General features: G+C 39.9%; 1 long non-coding RNA gene across 1 annotated transcript; it reads left to right on the top strand.

Annotated features, from left to right (window-relative positions):
* The first annotated feature begins 686 nt into the window (after positions 1 to 686).
* LOC117503021 lies at positions 687 to 4,253 on the top strand. Its single transcript, XR_004558458.1, has 3 exons — positions 687 to 1,070; positions 1,175 to 1,304; positions 3,832 to 4,253. It is a non-coding gene; the product is annotated as an uncharacterized LOC117503021 (long non-coding RNA).
* Positions 4,254 to 27,111: the final 22,858 nt, after the last annotated feature.

Below are 27,111 nucleotides of genomic sequence, written 5' to 3'. Positions count from 1 at the left end.
TTACAAATAGATTGAGACATGACAGTTGAAGCATCAGATCTTGACTTAAGATAGATGGCTATACACCACCACCCTTTTTAAGCCTGTCAGTACAATAGACATTGTATCCATTGATATTAATATCATCATTTTTAATAGATTTAGTTAGCCACGTTTCAGAGATCACCACAATATCTGCGTCTGTTGATCCAACCCAAATTCTGACCATGTCCAATTTGGGCAGTAAACTGCGCACATTAAAATGTGATTAAGAAGAATAAGAAACCTAGAATTTGTGTGGACTTAACAATGACCAAAAAGCGGTGAAATGAGAGAGGTTCATTCTACCCACTCATGAAGATATAGTACAAAGCTTTCAGGTGCAACTGTTTTCTCCACCACTGATGCCTCCAGTGGATTTGGGCAAATGCAACTTGTTGCCAACAGCAGGATGCTCACGACCTTCATCACACCAGTGGGTAATTTCTGTTTCACAGCACTTCCTTTTGGCATAATGTGAGCCCCAGAGATTTTTCAGCAAAAGATGTCCAATAGCACCTCATTGAATGTATGTTTCCTCTTTTAACTTATGCAAATATTCTGACCATTGTACTCACAAACATTTATTATTTGTATACCGACAGCTCTATTGCAAATGCTGCAACTACTTTTGTTTTAAAGCCTAGCATTTATTTTCCTACTACTGTTGCTGATGATAAATTCTCTGCTACAGCCCTTGACGAAATTACTGGAAGAACAAGATCATTAAGTCAAAAGCAATATCCCAAGAAGTTAATGAAAATGTTTCATTCCTTGTAAGGCTGCTTAGCAGAATTCATCTGAATATTTCTTAGCAGTCAAAACATTTTTACTTTGTAAATGACAGGGAAAAAAAGAGGAAGCATGTTTCTCAGAACACAATTCTGTAAATAGCAGCCATCAACACTACATAAAAGAGAGATCAAGTTAGAAGGTCAGACTAGAAGATCAAAGTCCATCCAACCAAATGCACGTCTTTCTTTGTTGGGGATACATGAAGATGCTGGTGGCTGTTCTGGCTCTAATCTGCATCCTGCACTGCAAACCTGGTGGTCAGTTATTGATTTCTTCCATTTTTATTTAAATTGAAATTAAAAGCTAAAATGTCATAGTTTTTTTTAATTGTTGGCAAATGTGTGTTTGTGTGTGTCCACAGCTGGAGTTGGACTGACAAGTTGGTACGGTGAGGATGGCTGCTGCAGCACCACCACGAAAGTACGTGTTCCCTTGAAAATGGTGAAAAGCATGAAAATAACTCCGAGCCGTTGTCAACTTGAGGCGATGATGTAAGTATGGTCTCAATAAACACAGTGTGATCATCACCTTTACAGTCCACATAACCTCCAAAAGCTTGTTCTCATCACTATTTACTGGTTTACTACAAGTACTTAAAATATTAAATGCAAATTCTTTAAATGTACTGTGACTGTTCCAATAATAATATTAACAGTCTTGCATAGTCTTTTTTTATTTAACTCTTTAATGGTAATGGGGAAAAAAGTATTTGTATAATAACATTTAAAGATACTACATTCAAAACATCATTAATTTAAAGTTTTAGCCCTTAAATTACATGGACTTTCATCTTGCCTTAAATTTGAGATGCTATTTATTACACTTGACATCACTCAGCGAATGCAGGAATATTTAGCTTTGTAGCATAAATGGACAAAGTCAGGTGCACATCAGTCTGCAGCAAATATTTCAAAATAAGGTAAGATAAGATGAACTTTATTGATCCCACAGTGGGGAAAATCACTTGTTGCATCAGCTAGAGTCGTACAGTAGTAAAGAAAAAAAAAACATTTACATGAAAGAAAGGTGACTAAAGTATATTGCGACATTAGTAGATGCTTAAATACTGATGTGAAGAGATTATGTGAAAAATTTAATATAGTGACTACAGTGAGGTAAATAATTATTTGATCCACTGTCGATTTTGCAAGTTTTCCCACCTACAGTAGTGTTCAGAATAATAGTAGTGCCATGTGACTAAAAAGATTAATCCAGGTTTTGAGTATATTTCTTGTTGTTACATGGGAAACAAGGTACCAGTAGATTCAGTAGATTATCATAAATCCAACAAGACCAAGCATTCATGATATGCACACTCTTAAGGCTATGAAATTGGGCTTTAATCTTTTTGGTCACATAGCACTACTATGATTCTGAACACTACTGTACAAAGAATGGAGAGGTCTGTAATTTTTATCATAGGTACACTTCAACTGTGACAGACAGAATCTAAAAAAAAAAAAAAAAAAAAAAATCAGAAAATCACATTGTATGATTTTTAAATAAACAATTTGCATTTTACTGCATGAAATAAGTATTTGATCACCAACCAACCAGCAAGAATTCTGGCTCTCACAGACCTGTTAGTTTTTCTTTAAGAAGCCCTCCTATTCTGCACTCTTTACCTGTATTAATTGTACCTGTTTGAACTTGTTACCTGTATAAAAGACACCTGTCCACAAACTCAATCAATCACACTCCAACCTGTCCACCATAGACAAGACCAAAGAGCTGTATCTATACCATTTCTATACTATATGTATAGATATGGTATAGATACAGCTCTTTGGTCTTGGCCATGGTAGACAGGTGGACTATACTATATGTATAGATATGGTATAGATACAGCTTTTTGGTCTTGGCCATGGTAGACAGGTGGACTATACTATATGTATAGATATGGTATAGATACAGCTCCTTGGTCTTGGCCATGGTGGACAGGTGGACTATACTATATGTATAGATATGGTAAAATTATTGCACAGGATAAATTGCACAGTTCTGCATGTAATAAAGCACAAAAGGTGATGGTAAATGTAGTTTATAGTCCAGAATCAGCAGATGATTATGGTGCTAGAAACATGTTGAGGTATTATACAGTCTGACTGCAGTTGGAATAATGATCCATGGAGGCATTCTGTTTTGCACTGAGGTTGCAACAATCTATTACTAAAGTTGCTGCCTAAGGCTCCCACGGCTCTGAAGTGCATTCCAGGACAAAGCCAGGAATTCAAAACAGACTTATTGTTTGTGTGACTTTTGTGTTAATGTATTTTTATCAGTCACATAAAAGGCAGTAAGTGAAAATGGGACTTAAATCATTCATTAGTCCCATGTGAGCTTAGACTAGGATTAGCTCCCTCACTGGTTAAAAAACAAAAATGATGTTTAGAGATCTGATATATAAAAGCACCACTGATATGAGAATATGGAATATAATTACCAAGAATCTTGATATATGTCATCACATTTCCCTCATATCCAAGTTGTGCCATTGTTCTTCCAATCTGTTGGTTGACTGCTTATACAGTCCAGACTAAAGTCTAGCAGCTTCTAATTAAGTTAAATATCTTTATATTCCATCATTGTCTAACATGAAGTTTCCTTTTGTGAACATTTGCTCGATTAGCAAAATTCTCCCATTTTTTTTAATTCAGATTAATACAAATGTACCTGATCATTGTTTCAAAGCAGGATTTATTGGAATGATTTTGGCATGCTTGTCAGGAAGGTGTTGTGTGAGTTTGCCATGTGTTTTAATTGAAATCTTTACTTGTAGCAGCTAAAATAACAAAAAACAAATCTCATACAAATGAATTATTTTTAATTTAACATTTAGTGAATGTGAAGTCACTGTGGGATTTGATGTGAAGGACATCATGCAACTCACGATCTCACACATTTAGATTTAACAGGCAGCAGAGTGTACAAATTGGGTGGTATTTGATTCATTATGTGGTTCACTGTCATTGTCTTTATTTACAGTGGGCAATAATTTCTTTATTTTTATTTTTACAGAGTTACCACTGTGTGTGATAAAACACTGTGCATTGATCCAAGTGCACCCTGGTTGAAGAGTCCTCAGTTACAAAAACACATCAATGCAAATTTACACAGCCTCTGTCCAACAAAAAAAAGTGGAGAAACAAAATCTTAAGGATGTTTTAATGTTTTGTGGGTCATTATATATTTCCTAAAAGATGTTTTTGAATGTTTTTGTTGAGTGACATATTTTTATATTAAAATTCTTTCTATCAAACACACCTGTTGGCTTGTTGGTTAAAAAGTGTTGTGTGAAATTTCTACAATTTAAACTTTAAAATTAAATAAATGTTTTATTCGCATTGATATACCATTTTTAAACCAAATATTGTGTGAAGTGATATTTAAAGCTTTTGTATGAAACTGGTGAAGTTGATGTCTGTTTACTGTCTTATGCTATATTGCCTATGTCAATAAAAAACTCTATTTTTGATTATGTGTCCTTATTAGTTTGGAAGGTATGTAGGGGTGGTGGCCAAGTGGTTAATGCACTTGGTTTCAGTGCGGAAGGTTATCGGTTCGAATCCCACCCCTACCACATTTCTCCATGAGTTGCGTCAGGAAGGGCATCCAGCGTAAAACTTGTGCCAATCCAACATGCAGATCCACCTTGGATTTGCTGTGGCGACGCCGAGTACAAAACAAGGGAGCAGCCGAAGGGACTTACTTACTATTAGGTTGGAAGGTATGAAAAAAGAAATGACAAAACCCATACTGGTGCTTTTGAAGTAATGTGTTACATATCACCCTGACAATTAAGGGGGAGTTAACTTTGGATCCTAACGAAATGGACAGTTTCCAGTGCTTTTATCAGCCGTATAGTTCCAGTCATTCAGATATACTTAAAAAAAAAAAAAGTTTTTTGACCCATTAAACTTTGTCCTTCTAGATGAGGAATCTTTCATGCCACTAAACCATGATCTTAGTTCCCAAGATGTTTTGAGGTCATATCTGACTTCAAAAGAGGGAAACCCCCAGGCAAGATGCAATAACAATTGAAATACACAAATTGATGCCGCCTCTGCTTGCTGTGCCAAGAATCATTTGAGTCAAGAGCTCTCCCCCCACCTACCCCAATGTTAAACAGAGTCATAATTTTATTATTAGCGAAACTGGGAAAGGTACCAACCCAGTGGTACTTCTTACAGGCTTTTAAATCAATCAATTTTTTTATATAGCGCCAAATCACAACAAACAGTTGCCCCAAGGGGCTTTATATTGTAAGGCAAGGCCATACAATAATTATGTAAAACCCCAACGGTCAAAACGACCCCCTGTGAGCAAGCACTTGGCTACAGTGGGAAGGAAAAACTCCCTTTTAACAGGAAGAAACCTCCAGCAGAACCAGGCTCAGGGAGGGGCAGTCTTCTGCTGGGACTGGTTGGGGCTGAGGGAGAGAACCAGGAAAAAGACATGCTGTGGAGGGGAGCAGAGATCGATCACTAATGATTAAATGCTGAGTGGTGCATACAGAGCAAAAAGAGAAAGAAACAGTGCATCATGGGAACCCCCCAGCAGTCTACGTCTATAGCAGCATAACTAAGGGATGGTTCAGGGTCACCTGATCCAGCCCTAACTATAAGCTTTAGCAAAAAGGAAAGTTTTAAGCCTAATCTTAAAAGTAGAGAGGGTGCCTGTCTCCCTGATCTGAATTGGGAGCTGGTTCCACAGGAGAGGAGCCTGAAAGCTGAAGGCTCTGCCTCCCATTCTACTCTTACAAACCCTAGGAACTACAAGTAAGCCTGCAGTCTGAGAGCGAAGCGCTCTATTGGGGTGATATGGTACTACGAGGTCCCTAAGATAAGATGGGACCTGATTATTCAAAACCTTATAAGTAAGAAGAAGAATTTTAAATTCTATTCTAGAATTAACAGGAAGCCAATGAAGAGAGGCCAATATGGGTGAGATATGCTCTCTCCTTCTAGTCCCCGTCAGTACTCTAGCTGCAGCATTTTGAATTAACTGAAGGCTTTTTAGGGAACTTTTAGGACAACCTGATAATAATGAATTACAATAGTCCAGCCTAGAGGAAATAAATGCATGAATTAGTTTTTCAGCATCACTCTGAGACAAGACCTTTCTGATTTTAGAGATATTGCGTAAATGCAAAAAAGCAGTCCTACATATTTGTTTAATATGCGCTTTGAATGACATATCCTGATCAAAAATGACTCCAAGATTTCTCACAGTATTACTAGAGGTCAGGGTAATGCCATCCAGAGTAAGGATTTGGTTAGACACCATGTTTCTAAGATTTGTGGGGCCAAGTACAATAACTTCAGTTTTATCTGAGTTTAAAAGCAGGAAATTAGAGGTCATCCATGTCTTTATGTCTGTAAGACAATCCTGCAGTTTAGCTAATTGGTGTGTGTCCTCTGGCTTCATGGATAGATAAAGCTGGGTATCATCTGCGTAACAATGAAAATTTAAGCAATACCGACTAATAATACTGCCTAAGGGAAGCATGTATAAAGTGAATAAAATTGGTCCTAGCACAGAACCTTGTGGAACTCCATAATTAACTTTAGTCTGTGAGGAAGATTCCCCATTTACATGAACAAATTGTAATCTATTAGACAAATATGATTCAAACCACCGCAGCGCAGTGCCTTTAATACCTATGGCATGCTCTAATCTCTGTAATAAAATTTTATGGTCAACAGTATCAAAAGCAGCACTGAGGTCTAACAGAACAAGCACAGAGATGAGTCCACTGTCCGAGGCCATAAGAAGATCATTTGTAACCTTCACTAATGCTGTTTCTGTACTATGATGAATTCTAAAACCTGACTGAAACTCTTCAAATAGACCATTCCTCTGCACATGATCAGTTAGCTGTTTTACAACTACCCTTTCAAGAATTTTTGAGAGAAAAGGAAGGTTGGAGATTGGCCTATAATTAGCTAAGATAGCTGGGTCAAGTGATGGCTTTTTAAGTAATGGTTTAATTACTGCCACCTTAAAAGCCTGTGGTACATAGCCAACTAACAAAGATAGATTGATCATATTTAAGATCGAAGCATTAAATAATGGTAGGGCTTCCTTGAGCAGCCTGGTAGGAATGGGGTCTAATAAACATGTTGATGGTTTGGATGAAGTAACTAATGAAAATAACTCAGACAGAACAATAGGAGAGAAAGAGTCTGTCCAAATACCGGCATCACTGAAAGCAGCCAAAGATAACGATACGTCTTTGGGATGGTTATGAGTAATTTTTTCTCTAATAGTTAAAATTTTGTTAGCAAAGAAAGTCATGAAGTCATTACTAGTTAAAGTTAATGGAATACTCAGCTCAATAGAGCTCTGACTCTTTGTCAGCCTGGCTACAGTGCTGAAAAGAAACCTGGGGTTGTTCTTATTTTCTTCAATTAGTGATGAGTAGAAAGATGTCCTAGCTTTACGGAGGGCTTTTTTATAGAGCAACAGACTCTTTTTCCAGGCTAAGTGAAGATCTTCTAAATTAGTGAGACGCCATTTCCTCTCCAACTTACGGGTTATCTGCTTTAAGCTACGAGTTTGTGAGTTATACCACGGAGTCAGACACTTCTGATTTAAAGCTCTCTTTTTCAGAGGAGCTACAGCATCCAAAGTTGTCTTCAATGAGGATGTAAAACTATTGACGAGATACTCTATCTCACTTACAGAGTTTAGGTAGCTACTCTGCACTGTGTTGGTATATGGCATTAGAGAACATAAAGAAGGAATCATATCCTTAAACCTAGTTACAGCGCTTTCTGAAAGACTTCTAGTGTAATGAAACTTATTCCCTACTGCTGGGTAGTCCATCAGAGTAAATGTAAATGTTATTAAGAAATGATCAGACAGAAGGGAGTTTTCAGGGAATACTGTTAAGTCTTCTATTTCCATACCATAAGTCAGAACAAGATCTAAGATATGATTAAAGTGGTGGGTGGACTCATTTACTTTTTGAGCAAAGCCAATAGAGTCTAATAATAGATTAAATGCAGTGTTGAGGCTGTCATTCTCAGCATCTGTGTGGATGTTAAAATCGCCCACTATAATTATCTTATCTGAGCTAAGCACTAAGTCAGACAAAAGGTCTGAAAATTCACAAAGAAACTCACAGTAACGACCAGGTGGACGATAGATAATAACAAATAAAACTGGTTTTTGGGACTTCCAATTTGGATGGACAAGACTAAGAGACAAGCTTTCAAATGAATTAAAGCTCTGTCTGGGTTTTTGATTAATTAATAAGCTGGAATGGAAGATTGCTGCTACTCCTCCTCCTCGGCCCGTGCTACGAGCATTCTGACAGTTAGTGTGACTCGGGGGTGTTGACTCATTTAAACTAACATATTCATCCTGCTGTAACCAGGTTTCTGTTAGGCAGAATAAATCAATATGTTGATCAATTATTATATCATTTACCAACAGGGACTTAGAAGAGAGAGACCTAATGTTTAATAGACCACATTTAACTGTTTTAGTCTGTGGTGCAGTTGAAGGTGCTATATTAATTTTTCTTTTTGAATTTTTATGCTTAAATAGATTTTTGCTGGTTATTGGTAGTCTGGGAGCAGGCACCGTCTCTACGGGGATGATGACCTTAAAATTTTATGTTAAATTTTTGCCAAATGATTGGAACCACTACTACCACAAATGGACAACCTAGACCAAAATGGTTTTATGCAAGGATGACAGGGCTTCCATAATCTAAAAATGCTGCGTTACGTATTTTTTTAAAAGTCTGTTGTTCCTGACCACTCCGTCACTGGATGCAGGGAAGACCTTCAATAGCATATAGTAATTTATTTGATGCTGTGCAGAGATTCAGTATTGGCAGGAAATTTTTCAGATGGGTCCAACTTCTGTACTCTAAACCACAAGCAAAAATACTAACCATTGGAGTTATGTCAGCATCCTTTAAACTTGCTCGGGGAACAAGACAGAGTAAACAGTAGAGGCAAGAGGGGGCAGCCCTGTCTATTAAGACACTAGCAATGGCAATTCTAAAATATGCTGGCATAACTGGAATCCAGATTAGGAGTTACACAGTTGTGGTCAGATGTTTACATACATATACTAATCATAGGTATGAACATCATGGTAATTTTGGGCTTTTAAAGATGTCTTTGAACATACATCAAAAAAATTGGTATCTTCTCTAATTCACACAGGGTCACGGGGAGGTGATGGTCTAGTGGTTAAGGTGTTGGGCTTGAGTCCAGAAGATCATGGGTTCAAATCCACACCTGACTGGAAAATCACTAAGGGCTCTTGGGCAAGGCCTTTAATCCCCTATTGCTCCCGGTGTGTAGTGAGCGCCTTGTATGGCAGCACCCTGACATCGGGGTGAATGTGAGGCATAATTGTAAAGTGCTTTGAGCATCTGATGCAGTCCATTTAGCATTTTACCATTTACAGGGTCAAAATTATACATACAGGCTCAAATCTATACATACACCCCCACTAATATAGTCCCTTAGCAAGCTGCATCTTAACCAGATGCTTTAGGTAACAGTCTGCAGGCTTTTGGTATAATTCTGGCTGGCTGGATATTTGAGCAGTCTTCTTGGCAGAATTGGTAGACTTAATTTAAATTGTTTGGTTTCCTGGCAAAGACCCTGTTTTTAAGTGTATTCCACAAATTTTCAACAGAGTTGATGTCAGGGCTTTGGGAATGTCATTCCAGAAACTTAAAGTTAGCCTGCTTTTTCCAACCTACAGTAGTGTTCAGAATAATAGTAGTGCCATGTGACTAAAAAGATTAATCCAGGTTTTGAGTATATTTCTTATTGTTACATGGGAAACAAGGTACCAGTAGATTCTCACAAATCCAACAAGACCAAGCATTCATGATATGCACACTCTTAAGGCTATGAAATTGGGCTATTAGAAAAAAAAAAAAAAAAAAGTAGAAAAGGGGGTGTTCACAATAATAGTAGTGTGGCATTCAGTCAGTGAGTTTGTCAGTTTTGTGGAACAAACAGGTGTGAATCAGGTGTCCCCTATTTAAGGATGAAGCCAGCACCTGTTGAACAGGCTTTTCTCTTTGACAGCCTGAGGAAAATGGGACGTTCAAGACATTGTTCAGAAGAACAGCGTAGTTTGATTAAAAAGTTGATTGGAGAGGGGAAAACTTATACGCCGGTGCAAAAAATTATAGGCTGTTCATCTACAATGATCTGCAATGCTTTAAAATGGACAAGAAAAACAGAGACGCGTGGAAGAAAATGGAAAACAACCATCAAAATGGATAGAAGAATAACCAGAATGGCAAAGGCTCACCCATTGATCAGCTCCAGGATGATCAAAGATAGTCTGGAGTTACCTGTAAGTGCTGTGACAGTTAGAAGACACCTGTGTGAAGCTAATTTATTTACAAGAATCCCCCGCAAAGTCCATCTGTTAAATACGAGTAAAAGACATGTGCAGAAGAGGTTACAATTTGCCAAACAACACATCAACTGGCCTAAAGAGAAATGGAGGAATATTTTGTGGACTGATGAGATTAAAATTGTTCTTTTTGGGTCCAAGGGCCGCAGACAGTTTGTGAGACGACCCCCAAACTCTGAATTCAAGCCACAGTTCACAGTGAAGACAGTGAAGCATGGTGGTGCAAGCATCATGATATGGGCATGTTTCTCCTACTATGGTGTTGGGCCTATATATCGCATACCAGGTATCATGGATCAGTTTGGATATGTCAAAATACTTGAAGAGGTCATGTTACCTTATGCTGAAGAGGTCATGCCCTTGAAATGGGTGTTTCAACAAGACAATGACCCCAAGGACACTAGTAAACAAGCAAAATCTTGGTTCCAAACCAACAAAATTAATGCCTCGCAGATGTGAAGAAATCATGAAAAACTGTGGTTATACAACTAAATACTAGTTTAGTAATTCACAGGATTGCTAAAAAAAGCACTTTGAACATAATAGTTTTGAATTTGTAGCGTCAACAGCAGATGCTACAATTATTGTGAACACCCCCTTTTCTAATTTTTTTTACTAATAGCCCAATTTCATAGCCTTAAGAGTGTGCATATCATGAATGCTTGGTCTTGTTGGATTTGTGAGAATCTACTGAATCTACTGGTACCTTGTTTCCCATGTAACAATAGGAAATATACTCAAAACCTGGATTAATCTTTTTGGTCACATAGCACTATTATTCTGAACACTACTGTACAACCAGTTTTAACGTGTGTTTAAGATCATTTTCCTGTTGGAACATCCTCTTGTAACCATGTTTCAACCATGCAGCTGGTGATTTGAGATGATGCTGAAGAATTTGGTGGTAGTCCTCCTTCTTCATTGTTCCATCCACTTTGCACAATGCACCAGTACCACTGGCAGCAAAATAGCTCCATGTTTGACAATTGGTACAGTGTTCATAGGTTTGAAAACCTCACCTTTACTTGTCCAAACACCCAAACACTCTTGTTATTTTGGCCAAATAGCTCAATATTTGTCTCCACTGACCATAATACCTTTCTCCAGAAGGCTTTTGTCTTGTCCATGTGGGCAGCTGCTAATTTCAGTCTAGCTTGAAGGTATCGATTTTGGAGCATGGGCTTTGATGGTTAGTACATTGTCAGTCCACGAATCCCGTAAAAATACGGCATACAAATAATGAATGTTTATGAGTTCAGTGGTACAAATATTTCTTGAGGTGAAAGCTGGAACGTTCCAGCTTTCACCTCATGAAATATTCGCGCATTGAAAGAATGTAAAAACATTATTTCTTTTATATAAGGGCTAAAATAGATCCTTGTCATTTTATATTTTATTAATTTATAAACAACAGAAAAGGGACTTACATTTTGGTGTTCCACTGCTGCTAAAGTCCAAATTGTGATGTGTAGTCCGGTGATGCTGTGCACTGACGTTAGACTTCCACTGTGTAGTTCCTCGGTCCAGCCAAACATCACATCAGCTTTTCAGCTTTTCATCTTAATAGCTCTTCATGCATCCAGACAGCTTACAGTGGTGTGAATTTTGTGTGTGTGCGCATGTTACGAGAATTAGCACCGTTATCTGTGTGATCTGCTGACCCCGAGTGGAAAAAAGGGAACCACCAAAAAGACTTACTCAAACATGGAGAGGACCAGCTCAAGGAGGAGCACTATCAGCTGTCACGTTTTAGAGTACACTAAAACAACTAATGCAACTAAATTAAATTAAATTATCTTGCATCGATACACTTTATTTGAGTTGGGGCTACATATATTTATTAGATGGAAATCTTGCACATAATTGAATTGAGTTCATCCAATGAGTCATTTGTTTGAGTGATACACAAAAAAAACCTGACTCACTGGATTGAATTCCACCTAATAAATATATGTAGTCCCAACTAAATTAAATTACACTCAACAAAAATATAAACGCAACACTTTTGGTTTTGCTCCCATTTTGTATGAGATGAACTCAAAGATCTAAAACTTTTTCCACATACACAATATCACCATTTCCCTCAAATATTGTTCACAAACCAGTCTAAATCTGTGATAGGGAGCACTTCTCCTTTGCTGAGATAATCCATCCCACCTCACAGGTGTGCCATATCAAGATGCTGATTAGACACCATGATTAGTGCACAGGTGTGCCTTAGACTGCCCACAATAAAAGGCCACTCTGAAAGGTGCAGTTTTATCACACAGCACAATGCCACAGATGTCGCAAGATTTGAGGGAGCGTGCAATTGGCATGCTGACAGCAGGAATGTCAACCAGAGCTGTTGCTCGTGTATTGAATGTTCATTTCTCTACCATAAGCCGCCTCCAAAGGCGTTTCAGAGAATTTGGCAGTACATCCAACCAGCCTCACAACCGCAGACCACGTGTAACCACACCAGTCCAGGACCTCCACATCCAGCATGTTCACCTCCAAGATCGTCTGAGACCAGCCACTCGGACAGCTGCTGAAACAGTCGGTTTGCATAACCAAAGAATTTCTGCACAAACTGTCAGAAACCATCTCAGGGAAGCTCATCTGCATGCTCGTCGTCCTCATCGGGGTCTCAACCTGACTCCAGTTCGTCGTCGTAACCGACTTGAGTGGGCAAATGCTCACATTTGCTGGCGTTTGGCATGTTGGAGAGGTGTTCTCTTCACGGATGAATCCCGGTTCACACTGTCCAGGGCAGATGGCAGACAGCGTGTGTGGCATCGTGTGGGTGAGCGGTTTTCTGATGTCAATTTTGTGGATCGAGTGGCCCATGGTGGCGGTGGGGTTATGGTATGGGCAGGCGTCTGTTATGGATGAAGAACACAGGTGCATTTTATTGATGGCATTTTGAATGCACAGACACCGTGACGAGATCCTGAGGCCCATTGTTGTGCCATACATCCAAAAACATCACCTCATGTTGCAGCAGGATAATGCACGGCCCCATGTTGCAAGGATCTGTACACAATTCTTGGAAGCTGAAAATGTCCCAGTTCTTGCATGGCCGGCATACTCACCGGACATGTCACCCATTGAGCATGTTTGGGATGCTCTGGTCTGGCGTATACGACAGCGTGTACCAGTTCCTGCCAATATCCAGCAACTTCGCATAGCCATTAAAGAGGAGTGGACCAACATTCCACAGGCCACAACTGACAACCTGATCAACTCTATGCGAAGGAGATGTGTTGCACTGCATGAGGCAAATGGTGGTCACTGTTGTGAAAGTGTCGTGACACAGACCCACAACAGGGGGCGTTAATGAACGGACAATGGATAAGCCAAAAAGTAACAATTTAATGTTGTGAATCGCACAACGAAGTACAGACAATAACAATGTGGTGGAATGTCAATTTTACACAAGGTGACGTGTGGGCAGGCTCGAAGATAGAAGACGTCTGGCGAGAGAAGAGCCGGATCCCACACAGCTTCCACCACCAACGGATCTGAAGAACACCGGAGCCGCCAAGCCCTGCGCCCCAGGTGGCCACTGTCTTCAGCAGTCAGACCCGGTACTGCTGGCAGAGAACAGAAACAGAACTGATGAGTGTGAGTTCGCACACTCAGTAATCCCACAGTCAGTGTTCAGTTAGGAGGGAGAACCTCCACCTCCAATCACACACTCGTGCAGCTCCTGAGACAACCACTTATCTGGTTTGGGGTGTGAGGCGAAGCCGTCGCAGTCCACACCAAACGCCAACACAGCAGACAAGGAATCCGTCCCAGGAAAACGGCTGCAAAAGAGATCAGACTAATGCTCGATTAAGATTCAGCAGAGAAGTTACCTGAATGGTAGCTGATTTCTCGGCGAGGAGGTGGAGTTGCAGTTCGGCCTTTATGGTGATGGCGATGAGATGACTGAGTGACAGCTGGTGCTGATGAAGAGTGACAGCTGTCACTCCCAGTAGCTCCGGCGCCCTCTCGTGCTTGAAGCCCGCACTCCAAGCAGGGCGCCATCTGGTGGTGGTGGGCCAGCAGTACCTCCTCTTCAGCGGCCCACACAACAGTCACACCAGATACTGACTGGTATCCCCCCCAATAAAACAAAACTGCACCTTTCAGAGTGGCCTTTTATTGTGGGCAGTCTAAGGCACACCTGTGCACTAATCATGGTGTCTAATCAGCATCTTGATATGGCACACCTGTGAGGTGGGATGGATTATCTCAGCAAAGGAGAAGTGCTCACTATCACAGATTTAGACTGGTTTGTGAACAATATTTGAGGGAAATGGTGATATTGTGTATGTGGAAAAAGTTTTAGATCTTTGAGTTCATCTCATAGAAAATGGGAGCAAAACCAAAAGTGTTGCGTTTATATTTTTGTTGAGTGTAAATTGTCTTGCATGGATGTGTTTTATTTGAGTTGGGGCTACATATATTTATTAGATGGAAATCCTGCACATAATTGAATTGAGGTCATCCAAAGAGCCATTTTTTGAGTGTACTGAAATGGTGACAAGTAGTCATAAAATCAGGCAAACACATACATACAACCCCTGGCAAAAATTATGGAATCACTGGCCTCGGAGGATATTCATTCAGTTGTTTAATTTTGTAGAAAAAAGCAGATCACAGACATGACACAAAACTAAAGTAATTTCAAATGGCAACTTTCTGGCTTTAAGAAACACTATAAGAAATCAGGAAAAAAAATTGTGGCTGTCAGTAACAGTTACTTTTTTAGACCAAGCAGAGGGAAAAAAAATATGGAATCACTCAATTTTGAGGAAAAAATTATGGAATCATGAAAAACAAAAGAATGCTCCAACACATCACTAGTATTTTGTTGCACCACCTCTGGCTTTTATAACAGCTTGCAGTCTCTGAGGCATGGACTTAATGAGTGACAAACAGTACTCTTCATCAATCTGGCTCCAACTTTCTCTGATTGCTGTTGCCAGATCAGCTTTGCAGGTTGGAGCCTTGTCATGGACCATTTTCTTCAACTTCCACCAAAGATTTTCAATTGGATTAAGATCCGGACTATTTGCAGGCCATGACATTGACCCTATGTGTCTTTTTGCAAGGAATGTTTTCAGTTTTTGCTCTATGGCAAGATGCATTATCATCTTGAAAAATGATTTCATCATCCCAATAGAGCGCTTCGCTCTCAGACTGCAGGCTTACTTGTAGTTCCTAGGGTTTGTAAGAGTAGAATGGGAGGCAGAGCCTTCAGCTTTCAGGCTCCTCTCCTGTGGAACCAGCTCCCAATTCAGATCAGGGAGACAGACACCCTCTCTACTTTTAAGATTAGGCTTAAAACTTTCCTTTTTGCTAAAGCTTATAGTTAGGGCTGGATCAGGTGACCCTGAACCATCCCTTAGTTATGCTGCTATAGACGTAGACTGCTGGGGGGTTCCCATGATGCACTGTTTCTTTCTCTTTTTGCTCTGTATGCAACACTCTGCATTTAATCATTAGTGATCGATCTCTGCTCCCCTCCACAGCATGTCTTTTTCCTGGTTCTCTCCCTCAGCCCCAACCAGTCCCAGCAGAAGACTGCCCCTCCCTGAGCCTGGTTCTGCTGGAGGTTTCTTCCTGTTAAAAGGGAGTTTTTCCTTCCCACTGTAGCCAAGTGCTTGCTCACAGGGGGTCGTTTTGACCGTTGGGGTTTTACATAATTATTGTATGGCCTTGCCTTACAATATAAAGCGCCTTGGGGCAACTGTTTGTTGTGATTTGGCGCTATATAAAAAAATTGATTGATTGATTGATTGATCCCCAAACATCCTTTCAATTGATAGGATAAGAACAGTGTCCAAAATATCAACGTAAACTTGTGCATTTATTGATGATGTAATGACAGCCATCTCCCCAGTGCCTTTACCTGACATGCAGCCCCATGTCATCAATGACTGTGGAAATTTACATGTTCTCTTCAGGCAGTCATCTTTATAAATCTCATTGGAACGGCACCAAACAAGTTCCAGCATCATCACCGTGCGCAATGCAGATTCGAGATTCATCACTGAATATGACTCTCATCCAGTCATCCACAGTCCACGATTGCTTTTTCTTAGCCCATTGTAACCTTGTTTTTTTCTGTTTAGGTGTTAATGATGGCTTTCGTTTAGCTTTTCTGTATGTAAATCCCATTTCCTTTAGGCGGTTTCTTACAGTTCTGTCACAGACGCTGAATCCAGTTTCCTCCCATTCGTTCCTCATTTGTTTTGTTGTGCATTTTCGATTTTTGAGACATATAGCTTTAAGTCTTCTGTCTTGACGCTTTGATGTCTTCCTTGGTCTACCAGTATGTTTGCCTTTAACAACCTTCCCATGTTGTTTGTATTTGGTCCAGAGTTTAGACACAGCTGACTGTGAACAACCAACATCTTTTGCAACATTGCGTGATGATTTACCCTCTTTTAAGAGTTTGATAATCCTGTCCTTTGTTTCAATTGACATCTCTCATGTTGGAGCCATGATTCATGTCAGTCCACTTGGTGCAACAGCTCTCCAAGGTGTGATCACTCCTTTTTAGATGCAGACTGACGAGCAGATCTGATTTAATGCAGGTGTTGTTTTGGGGATGAAAATTTACAGGGTGATTCCATAATTTATTCATCAGAATTGAGTGATTCCATATTTTTTTTCCCTCTGCTTGGTCTAAAAAAGTAACCGTTACTGACTGCCACAATTTTTTTTTTCCTGATTTCTTATAGTGTTTCTTAAAGCCAGAAAGTTGCCATTTGAAATGACTTTAGTTTTGTGTCATATCTGTGATCTGCTTTTTTTCTACAAAATTAAACAACTGAATGAACAGCCTCCGAGGCCGGTGATTCCATAATTATTGCCAGTATATTCCTGAAGGCATGAGGAGAAATAAAATCTTCCACCATGGACTTTCTGAGACATCACAGATAACTGTTCAAGGAACTGGCCTAAATTCGTAATTGCTTAGTCCACAAAAACCGATCCATATATTCATGTAGTGACATATTCCAATTTGTCTCTGAGATCAGCAGTATTTAGAGAAAACCACGAGGCAAATTAGAGGAAAGCCCTCTTTGGATGACCTAAGGGGTTACAATGGGAGTCGAAGAGTCTCTTGGCTGCTGTTCAAGTGGTGAGCAGCTTCAGGCAGAGCTGGTCTCAGCTCCCAGCAGCTGAAAGAGAAGGCTGTCTCCAAGGCCTCCCCCCTCCTGTGTCTCTGTCTCCATATAATTACACCACGGCTGACAGACGCGGTGCTTAAAGTAACAAAACAAAGACAGACTGGAAAATAAACAGCACCTCACTTATTCTTTGAAAGGGAGAGCCCAAAACATATAACTTTTATGTTAAAACTTTGGATCGGAAACACTGGACGCAAACCAGTCGGTCCTCATATTCCCCATTTCTAGAATTTGCCATTTCTATTCTAGAATGTATATTTATTCATTTTAAATAGCTTATACATATATTCACTTATTTATAACTTACATTTTTCACTTGATCCGCTAAGTTAGTTATTTACAAGTCACAGGTGATGACTTCTTTTTATCTTTTCTTATTCTCAAACTCAGTTGTGGAGTGGCACCCCTAATCTCGTATGTGTACAATGACAAATAAAGCTTCTATTCTATTCTATTCTATTTTATATAATGGCTGAATGGATCCTTGTCATTTGATTGGTGCTTTGTATGTCACATGGCATGGATTAATTCATCCTATTTGTGTTGCATTGCATTTAGAGTACAGTTTGGTTCCATTTAGAATGCAAATTTGGTGCCATACGTTTGGTACCATTGCACTCTGCACTCTGTACACGTGCACACACATGCACGCGGCACATGCTCATGCACGTGCATGCACCCACATGTGCTCTTGCACGCACATTCATGCGCACCCACATATGCGCATGCACGCTCACACACACTCAACGTGCGCGAGCACGCACACACAAAACAAATCCACTGTGGTGTCTGGAGGCTGTTGGCAGCAAGTTGGAATGAAAAGCTGGACTAATTTCTGATGTGATGTTTTTTTCACAGCACTGAGGATGTAAACAATCTTTTTTGGTAGTACATGTGTGCACAAGCGCCGACCAGGTTGTGTGTATGTGCGCACGGGGACAGCGACTCTACCAAGACATGATTTGATTGAGCTGACTGATGCTGGTAATTCTTGTAACACACACACACACACACACAAAATCCACTCCACTGTAAGCTGTCTGGATGCATGAAGAACTGTTCAGATGAAAAGCTGAAGTGATTTTTGGATGGACTGAGGAACTACACAAAGTCTTTTTTTTTCTTTTTTTATGGAAGTCTGAAGTCAGTGCACAGCATCACTGGACCACACGTTACAATTTGGACTTTAGCAGCAGTGGAACACCAAAATGTAAGTCCCTTTTCTGTTGTTTATAACTTAATAAAATGTGAAATGACAAGGATCTATTTTAGCCGTTATATAAAACAAATAATGAATGTTTTTACATTCTTTCAATGGAACAAATATTTAATGAGGTGAAAGCTGGAAGATACCATTCAACGAGGTGAATACCATTGAACTCATAAACATTCATTATTTGTTTTCTATTCTATTCTATTCTATTCTATTCTATTCTATTCTATTCTATTCTGTGTATTCATGAAATACAACTCCAATTCCAATGAAATTGGGACATTGTGTAAAATGTAAATAAAAACAGAATACAATGATTTGCAAATCCTCTTCAACCTATATTCAATTGAATAAACCACAAAGACAAAATATTTAATGTTCAACCTGATAATGTTTATTGTTTTTGTGCAAATATTTGCTCATTTTAAAATGGATCATGCCTGCAACACGTTTCAAAAAAGTTGAGACAGTGGTATGTTTACCACTGTGTTACATCACCTTTCCTTCTAAAAACACTCAATAAGCATTTGGGAACTGAGGACACTAATTATTGAAGCTTTGTAGGTCGAATTCTTTCCCATTCTTGCTTGATGTACAACTTCAGTTGTTCAACAGTCCACAAATCCCGTAAAAATACGGTATACAAATATTGAATATTTATGATCCGGGGTCTCTGTTGTCGTTTTTGCGCTTCATAATGCGCCACACTTTTTCAGTGGACGACAGGTCTGGACTGCAGGCAGGTCAGTCTAGTACCCGCACTCTTTTACTACGAAGCCACGTTGTTGTAACACGTGCAGAATGTGGCTTGGCATTGCCTTGCTGAAATAAGCAGGGACGTCCCTGAAAAAGACGTTGCTTGGATGGCAGCATGTGTTTCTCCAAAACCTGGACGTACCTTTCAGCATTGATGGTGCCATCACAGATGTGTAAGTTGCCCATGTCATGGGCACTAGCACACCCCCATACCATCACAGATGCTGGCTTTTGAACTTTGCGCTGGTAACAATCTGGATGGTCTTTTTCCTCTTTTGTCCGGAGGACACGACGTCCATGATTTCCAAAAACAATTTGAAATGTGGACTCATCAGACCACAGCACACTTTTCCACTTTGCGTCTGTTCATTTCAAATGAGCTCAGGCCCAGAGAAGGTGGTGGCATTTCTGGATGTTGTTGATGTATGGCTTTCACTTTGCATGGTAGAGTTTTAACTTGCACTTGTAGATGTAGCCATGAACTGTGTTAACTGACAATGGTTTCTTGAAGTGTTCCTGAGCCCACGCGGTAAGATCCTTTATGTTGGGAAAGTGTAGTGACATGGACCCACAACAGGGGGCATAAATGAATGGACAATGAATGAGCCGAAAATAGAACACTTTACTGTTGTGAATGTGCACAATGAAATACAGACGATTACAGAATTTGTATGTAGTCAATCTACAAAGGTGACGTGTGGGCAGGCTCAAGGATAGAAGACGTCCATCCAGAGAGGAGCCGGAACCCATACCATTTCCAACTCCACCAAACCCGAAGAATACTAGAGCCGCCAAGTCCCGAGTCCCCAGGTGGTCACCGTCTCCGGCTGTCGGATCTGGTACTGCTGGCAGGAAGCAGAAACAATCAAGGGTGGGTGTGTGCACACCCAGTAACACAGTCAGAACAGATAGACTTCTCCTTTTAAAGTGGGAAAGAACACCTCCACCTTTTATTGACAGTTAAACTCCGGTTGTCTCTGTAGTTTGGTGTGACAAGTGAACGCCCTTCACTTCGTCACCACTCCGTACTCCAGACAGAACAACAACAGCGAGTAGACTCCTGAAACAATATCAAAGAATGGAGAAAATAATGTGCGCATGGCACAATCACGGCTGAGGTATTACCTTCTTGGCTTGAAGATATCTCGGCAGCGAGGTGGAGATGTCATCCGGCTTTATGGAGTGGTTGATGAATGACAGCTGTTGGAGATGATGATTGACAGCTGCCACGTCTGACTGTCCTGAAGAGGCGGCAGCACCCTCTCGTGCCTGAAGCCCGCACTTCAGGCAGGGCGCCCTCTGGTGGTGGCCAGCAGTACCTCCTCTTCAGCGGCCCACACAACACTTTACACAATGATGTCGGTTTTTAATACAGTGCTGCCTGAGGGATCAAAGGTCACGGGCATTCAATGTTGGTTTTCGGCCTTGCCGCTTACGTGTAGAAAGTTTTCCAGATTTTCTGAATCTTCTGTTTATATTATGGACTGTAGATGATGGAATCCCTAAATTCCTTGCAATTGAACATTGTGAAACATTGTTCCTAAACTGTTGGACTATTTTTTTCACGCAGTTGTTCACAAAGTGGTGATCCTCGTCCCATCTTTGCTTGTGAACGGCTGAGCCTTTTGGGGATGTTCCTTTTATACCCAATCATGACACTCACAATTAGTGTCCTCGGTTCCCAAACGCTTATTGAGTGTTGTTAGAAGGAAAGGTGATGTAACACAGTGGTAAACATACCACTGTGTTACATCACCTTTCTTGTGTTTTTGAAATGTGTTGCAGCCATATTTGCACAAAACAATAAAGTTTATCAGTTTGAACATTAAATATCTCGTCTTTATGGTGTATTCTATGGTGTATTCAGCATGTCTTTTTCCTGATTCTCTCCCCTCAGCCCCAACCAGTCCCAGCAGAAGACTGCCCCTCCCTGAGCCTGGTTCTGCTGGAGGTTTCTTCCTGTTAAAAGGGAGTTTTTCCTTCCCACTGTTGCCAAGTGCTTACTCACAGGGGGTCGTTTTGACCGTTGGGGTTTTTCTGTAATTATTGTATGGCTTTTGCCTTACAATATAAAGCACCTTGGGGCAACTGTTTGTTGTGATTTGGCGCTATATAAATAAAATTGATTTGATTTGATATTCAATTGAGTATAGGTTAAACAGGATTTGCAAATCATTATATTCTGTTTTTATTTACATTTTACACAATTGTCCCAACTTCATTGGAATTGGGGTTGTAAGCATCCAAAACACAACTTGCAATGACCTTTGCTTCCTGTGGGTGCTGTTATATGCAGTAAACACCCCCGTTTGTCGCTCAGAATTTCTTTGTAAGCTTTGTGCAGTAGATAGCATAATATTTTAGAAGAATTTTTGAAATGGTGATACAAGCACCAAATTCAGCACAAATACTCCTTAGACATTACTCTTGAGCCAGGTAGGGCTCCGTGAAGAATTACTCATACATAGGGTCAAAATTTTAAAATGCTCCAGTCATATTGAAATGTATATTGCATTATTTATCTGATCATAAAGATTCCTAAAAGGTATAGTTTGGACCACCCATGACTGAATTCTATGGAGTTATGGGGTAAAAACAGCAAAAATGGTGAGAAAGGTCAATTTCAGTTTGTACAGGGGTCAAAAGTTAAAGTTGCTTCAGTTTTGGTAAGTGTTGTTGCAAATTGGTTGAGTTAATAGGGTTATAAAAAGGAATAGTTTGCACCATCTATATACATAAAAGGCTATGTCTGTCTGCCTGTCTGTCTGTCTGTCTGTCTGTCTGTCCGGGATAAACTCCCAAACTATAATATGTAGCCCTAAAAACTATATATATTCTGAATCCTCATGACATGGGGAACAAACTGGTACCATTTATTTAAAAGTTGAACTGAAAATTACCCCCAAAATAGCCGGCTGTGGGTATGACCAGGCAGATTCAAATTTCCAGCCCTGTATATGTGTTGGCCATCTCTGTTTATTTAATCCCTTTCTACAGCACACTCAGCAAAACAACAACATGCTTAGGCTGAGGCTGTGGGTATGACCAGGCAGATTCAAATTTCCAGCCCTGTATATGTGTTGGCCATCTCTGTTTATTTAATCCCTTTCTACAGCACACTCAGCAAAACAACAACATGCTTAGGCTGAGGCTGTGGGTATGACCAGGAAGATTCAGATTTCCAGCCCTGTATATGTGTTGGCCATCTCTGTTTATTTAATCCCTTTCTGCAGCACACTCAGCACAGCACAGCCACAGCACACTCAGCAAAACAACAACATGCTTAGGCTGAGGGTGTGGGTATGACCAGGCAGATTCAAATTTCCAACCCTGTATATGTGTTGGCCATCTATGTTTGTTTAATCCCTTCCTTCAGCTAATTTATGTTCTCAACTGTTAAGCACCTGACTGTCCTGTACAACCCAGTTTGCCTTCCTGTCTGAATACATTCATTTTATGTTTGTAAAATTGCAATGTAAAAACAGTGAAATACACCACTATCTCAGTTTTGATTAATTGATATTTACATTTACTGTTACCTACCTTTTGTGTGTCACTTTATTACAAATTTGATTGCAAAACAAAGTCTGCATGAAGGACTTTGTTTGTCTTTTAACCAGTTATTTCCACTTAGTTTGGGGAGTCTACCCCTTATAGTTGTATTTGAGTATTTATAAAACATCAGCATTACAAAAACAAATGTTAGGCAATTGTTCTGATTAAAATGATTGGCATTTGGCTTATGTCTAAAGCAGGTTAACCTGGGCAGCGCTGGGTACCGGCTGAGTGGATCCTTGTCATTGGATTTGTGGCTTGTATGTCACATGACATGGATTATTCATACCATTTGCCATTGTGTTTCATTGACTGTGCAATAGTTCTTTTTTAGAGTGCAATTTTGGTGCTGTATGAAATGTGCTATTGCGCGCCCAACAAGCATAGATGCTCACACTACCGGGGGCAGTGTTTAGCTAAACAAGGCGGAGTTTGTTTTGCTGGCAAATGATGATTTGAAGGAGCTGACACTGCTAATTCTTCTAATACAAAAAAGAAACCAAAGCCACTACGCTGTAAGCCGTCTGGAGGCATGAAGAGCTGTTAGGATGAAAAGCTGGACAAATTTCTGTAGCGATTTTTTGGTGGACTGAGGAAAGCAGACGGTAGTCTGTACACAAAGTCAGTGGACGGCATTGCAGACTACTGAGAACAATTTTGGACTCCTATTTAAAGTTTGTGTTGAACTGTTAAGCACCAGTGAAGAACACCAAAATGTCCCTTTTCTGTTGTTTATAAATTAATAAAATATCAAATGACAAAGATCTATTTTCGCCGTTATATAAAACAAATAATGAATGTTTTTTCCATTCTTTTAATGGAACTAATATTTAAATATTCATACCATTGAATTCATAAACATTCATTATTTGTATAGTGGATGTTGACATTGTTTTACTTTTACTTTGGAAATGAAGCATTCAACAAAACTATTCAATTTTATTCATTCCTGTGTGCAAAACTAAGATTTCTGTTTTTTTTTGTGTGTGTGTGTGTGTGTGTGTGTGTGTGTGTGTGTGTGTGTGTGTGTGTGTGTGTGTGTGTGTGTGTGTGTGTGTGTGTGTGTGTGTGTGTGTGTGTGTGTGTGTGTTGGAAGGTTGATGTGGTTTTGTGGAAAAATATAAATGCACATCATCTGAAGAGCTCCAGACTGACCTGGAGCAGTCTGGAGTGATGGTTTCAGTCTGTACCACATGCTGCACACATAATCAAGCAGTGCTCCATCTGTGAAGAGCAAGGAGGCACTATTGTAAGAAAGATACAAAGTATAAGTAGCGTTCAATGCAGACAAAACCAAAAGACAAAAGAACACCCTACAGTAAAACATCCTGGTGGTTCTGTCAGTGGGGCTGCGTTGCTACCTCTGGTATTGGTGGCAATGAATACATCAAAAGAATGATAAAATCAGATTACCAAAGCATTTTAGAGCAAAATGCCAGAACACTAGGTCTGACTGAATGAGAACAATGACCCAAAGGTTGCGGTCGTTTAACATCTGCAAGAAACTCCTGTGGATGTTCTACCAGTCTGTAGTAGCCAGTGTCCTCTTTTACACTGTGGTGTGCTGGGGGGGCAGCACATCCAAGAAGGACACGTCCAGCCTCTTCAGCCACAGACTGCTCCTTCCCAAGTGCAGGACCAACAGACTGAAAAACTCCTTTGTCCCTTAGACTGTTCAACTCCTCACTCAGGGGGAGGAGGAGTAACAGGAAGACAGGGGACGGGAAGGAGAGGAACAGCAGCAGCCAGTAAACCAGTATTCATCATTATTATCACTTTACCGAGGCGTTGCTAGGCCGGTATCGTAGATTTACGTCGACGCTACCTGGCTATACCCGCCCGCTGTGCGTAAACAAATGATGTCATAGCGCGCAGCCCATGAACTGTCCGCAGAGGGGAAAAAAAACTATCCGCAGAGGAAAAGATAAAAGTGAAGTGTGTTTTGGTCCCAATATGGATATTCCGGATGATTTTCTCATGGATAGTACAACATTGAACAGCAGCTAATTAAGCAGCCAGCTTGATGAGAATGCACTGCCAAATTTGGAGAGCAGCGCGCGCACCAGCCGACACAACAAAAGTTAAAGTGAGCCAACTTTTTAGGTACATGTTACGTGTTGTGTATCTCAGTAAAAAGTGATAATAATGCAAATAACATGTTGTTGTCGTGCGGTATGCATTTTCTGAGTTCATGCCCAGTCATCCAAAATGACAGATATCTGTCATTTTGGATGACTGGGCATGAACGTCATGCCTCTGAAAATGCATACCGCCCTCCAAAAGCATGTTATTGTATTAGTATGTCTGGTATGTATATTTGTTGTGTATTTATATTTATATTTGCAAACATTTTTTTTAACTTTCACTTTTGATACTCTGTGTGCTTCTTACACTGTGTGCTGCTATACAATGCTGCCGGAACCTCACTTTCCCTGAGGTAGTCTTCCCAATGGATCAGTAAAGTTCTATGTAATCTAATCTAAAGCACATGTCTAACATCACAACAGTATGATTGGACATTTTATTAAATTTTCTGATAACAGAAATTGGTTCATTTACATGAATTCTGTACTCAAATGTCAGGGGAGCTGATAATTTTGCCCAGGACTGCACTTACTGGGATCAGTTTGATCATGAAGTCATGACTCAAAGGTTGGGGAGCAGTGCCATAGTACAAAATGAAAAAGGTTGCTTTGAGAATTGTGGCATTGACAAAAATGTCAGCACATATTTCACCAGTTAAAAAGGAATATTCCTGAACTTAAAAAACATCAAAGATTTAGTTTTAAAAAAAGACTTAATGTAGTGTAATAACAATCAATGTTTTTTACACAAAGGGCATAGCCAAAACCAGAAAACCTCTTTCTTCCATGGAAAAAAACATCATGTCCTGTAATGGATATGAACACATGAACTTTAAAGTGCTTTGACAAACCGTTGTTACAGCGTTCATACATGCCCACAGAGACTGTGCTGTGTAGAAGCCACACGCCAAAAGGCGCCTGTGCTCCGATTCGTCTGAAATGAACTGGAAATGTTTAATGTGGTCTGATGTGTGAGTCAGCCTTTGAAGATTGTTTATTTAAACAACAGATGGTGTTTTTTCTGGAACAAACAAGAAAGAACACAATCCAGATTGTTGAGTGCAAAGTTTAAAACTAGTGTCAGTGTGTTATGATATTTAGATGCACGACTGGTGTGTGTGTGTGTGTGTGTGTGTGTGTGTGTGTGTGTGTGTGTGTGTGTGTGTGTGTGTGTGTGTGTGTGTGTGTGTGTGTGTGTGTGTGTACTTCTGGATGCACCATCAATTGAAAAAGCAATTTAATTTTGCTTATGTAATATCCAAATATCCTACAGGTCTGCCTGCCAGCTGCTGGACACTGCCATCTGCTGGATGCTTCATGCATTCTGGGTGGATGACAGAATAGGAGCAGATGTGATTGCCAGTGCAAGCACCAGACCATGTCCACAGAGAAATGCAATAAATAAGTTTGCAGAAGTGCAGAAATAATCATTATTTTCTGAGTATTTATCAGCTACTATGTTCAAAAACCCAAATAACACACTCACACGTTCACACAACTGTGTCGAAAGGAATTTGTATGAATGTAGCTGAAGCACACATTTCTTCTTTCTCTTTGTGGTGCTCTGCTGTGTCATTTTTGAAGTTACACGTAGCTTGAAATGAGTCTGTTTGTCAGTTTATATATTAAACCTTTTCATTTCCTAATTCTCGCCCTGGAAGCCACCAAGGCCACTGCTGCTTGTTGAACCAGAGGTAACAGTCCAAAGGTGGCAAAAAATTAAATCATCCCATCCTCATGGAGATGTGCGTGCGTGCATGTGTTTAAAATTTATCAATGTTAGCAAATTCAGTATTGTAGAGAAAGAACAAATGATTGCATATGAAGAAGACACTGATTTATTTAAAATCCAAATGACATAATTAAAAAATTTCATGCAAAAATAGTTATGCTTCAATGCAATCTGTTTACATTATTAGTGTTTATAAAGTTTTTTTTTAAATATGTACCCATCATCCCTTCATAAAGTGCTTCATGCTGAAGGTGGAGCTTAACTTCACAGCTTTAATCACTTTGTCACTCTGTGGATGAATCATTGTGGGGATCACTTAAAAATGGAAGACATCCAAAAAAAAAAAAAAAAAGGATTTCATGTTTATGTGCATGTAATGTGTGC

This window comes from Thalassophryne amazonica, chromosome 2 (assembly GCF_902500255.1).
Source record: "Thalassophryne amazonica chromosome 2, fThaAma1.1, whole genome shotgun sequence".
NCBI lineage: Eukaryota > Metazoa > Chordata > Actinopteri > Batrachoidiformes > Batrachoididae > Thalassophryne > Thalassophryne amazonica.
The sequence above is the reverse complement of the archived record's forward strand: the minus strand, read 5'-3'. Positions and strand labels throughout refer to the sequence as shown.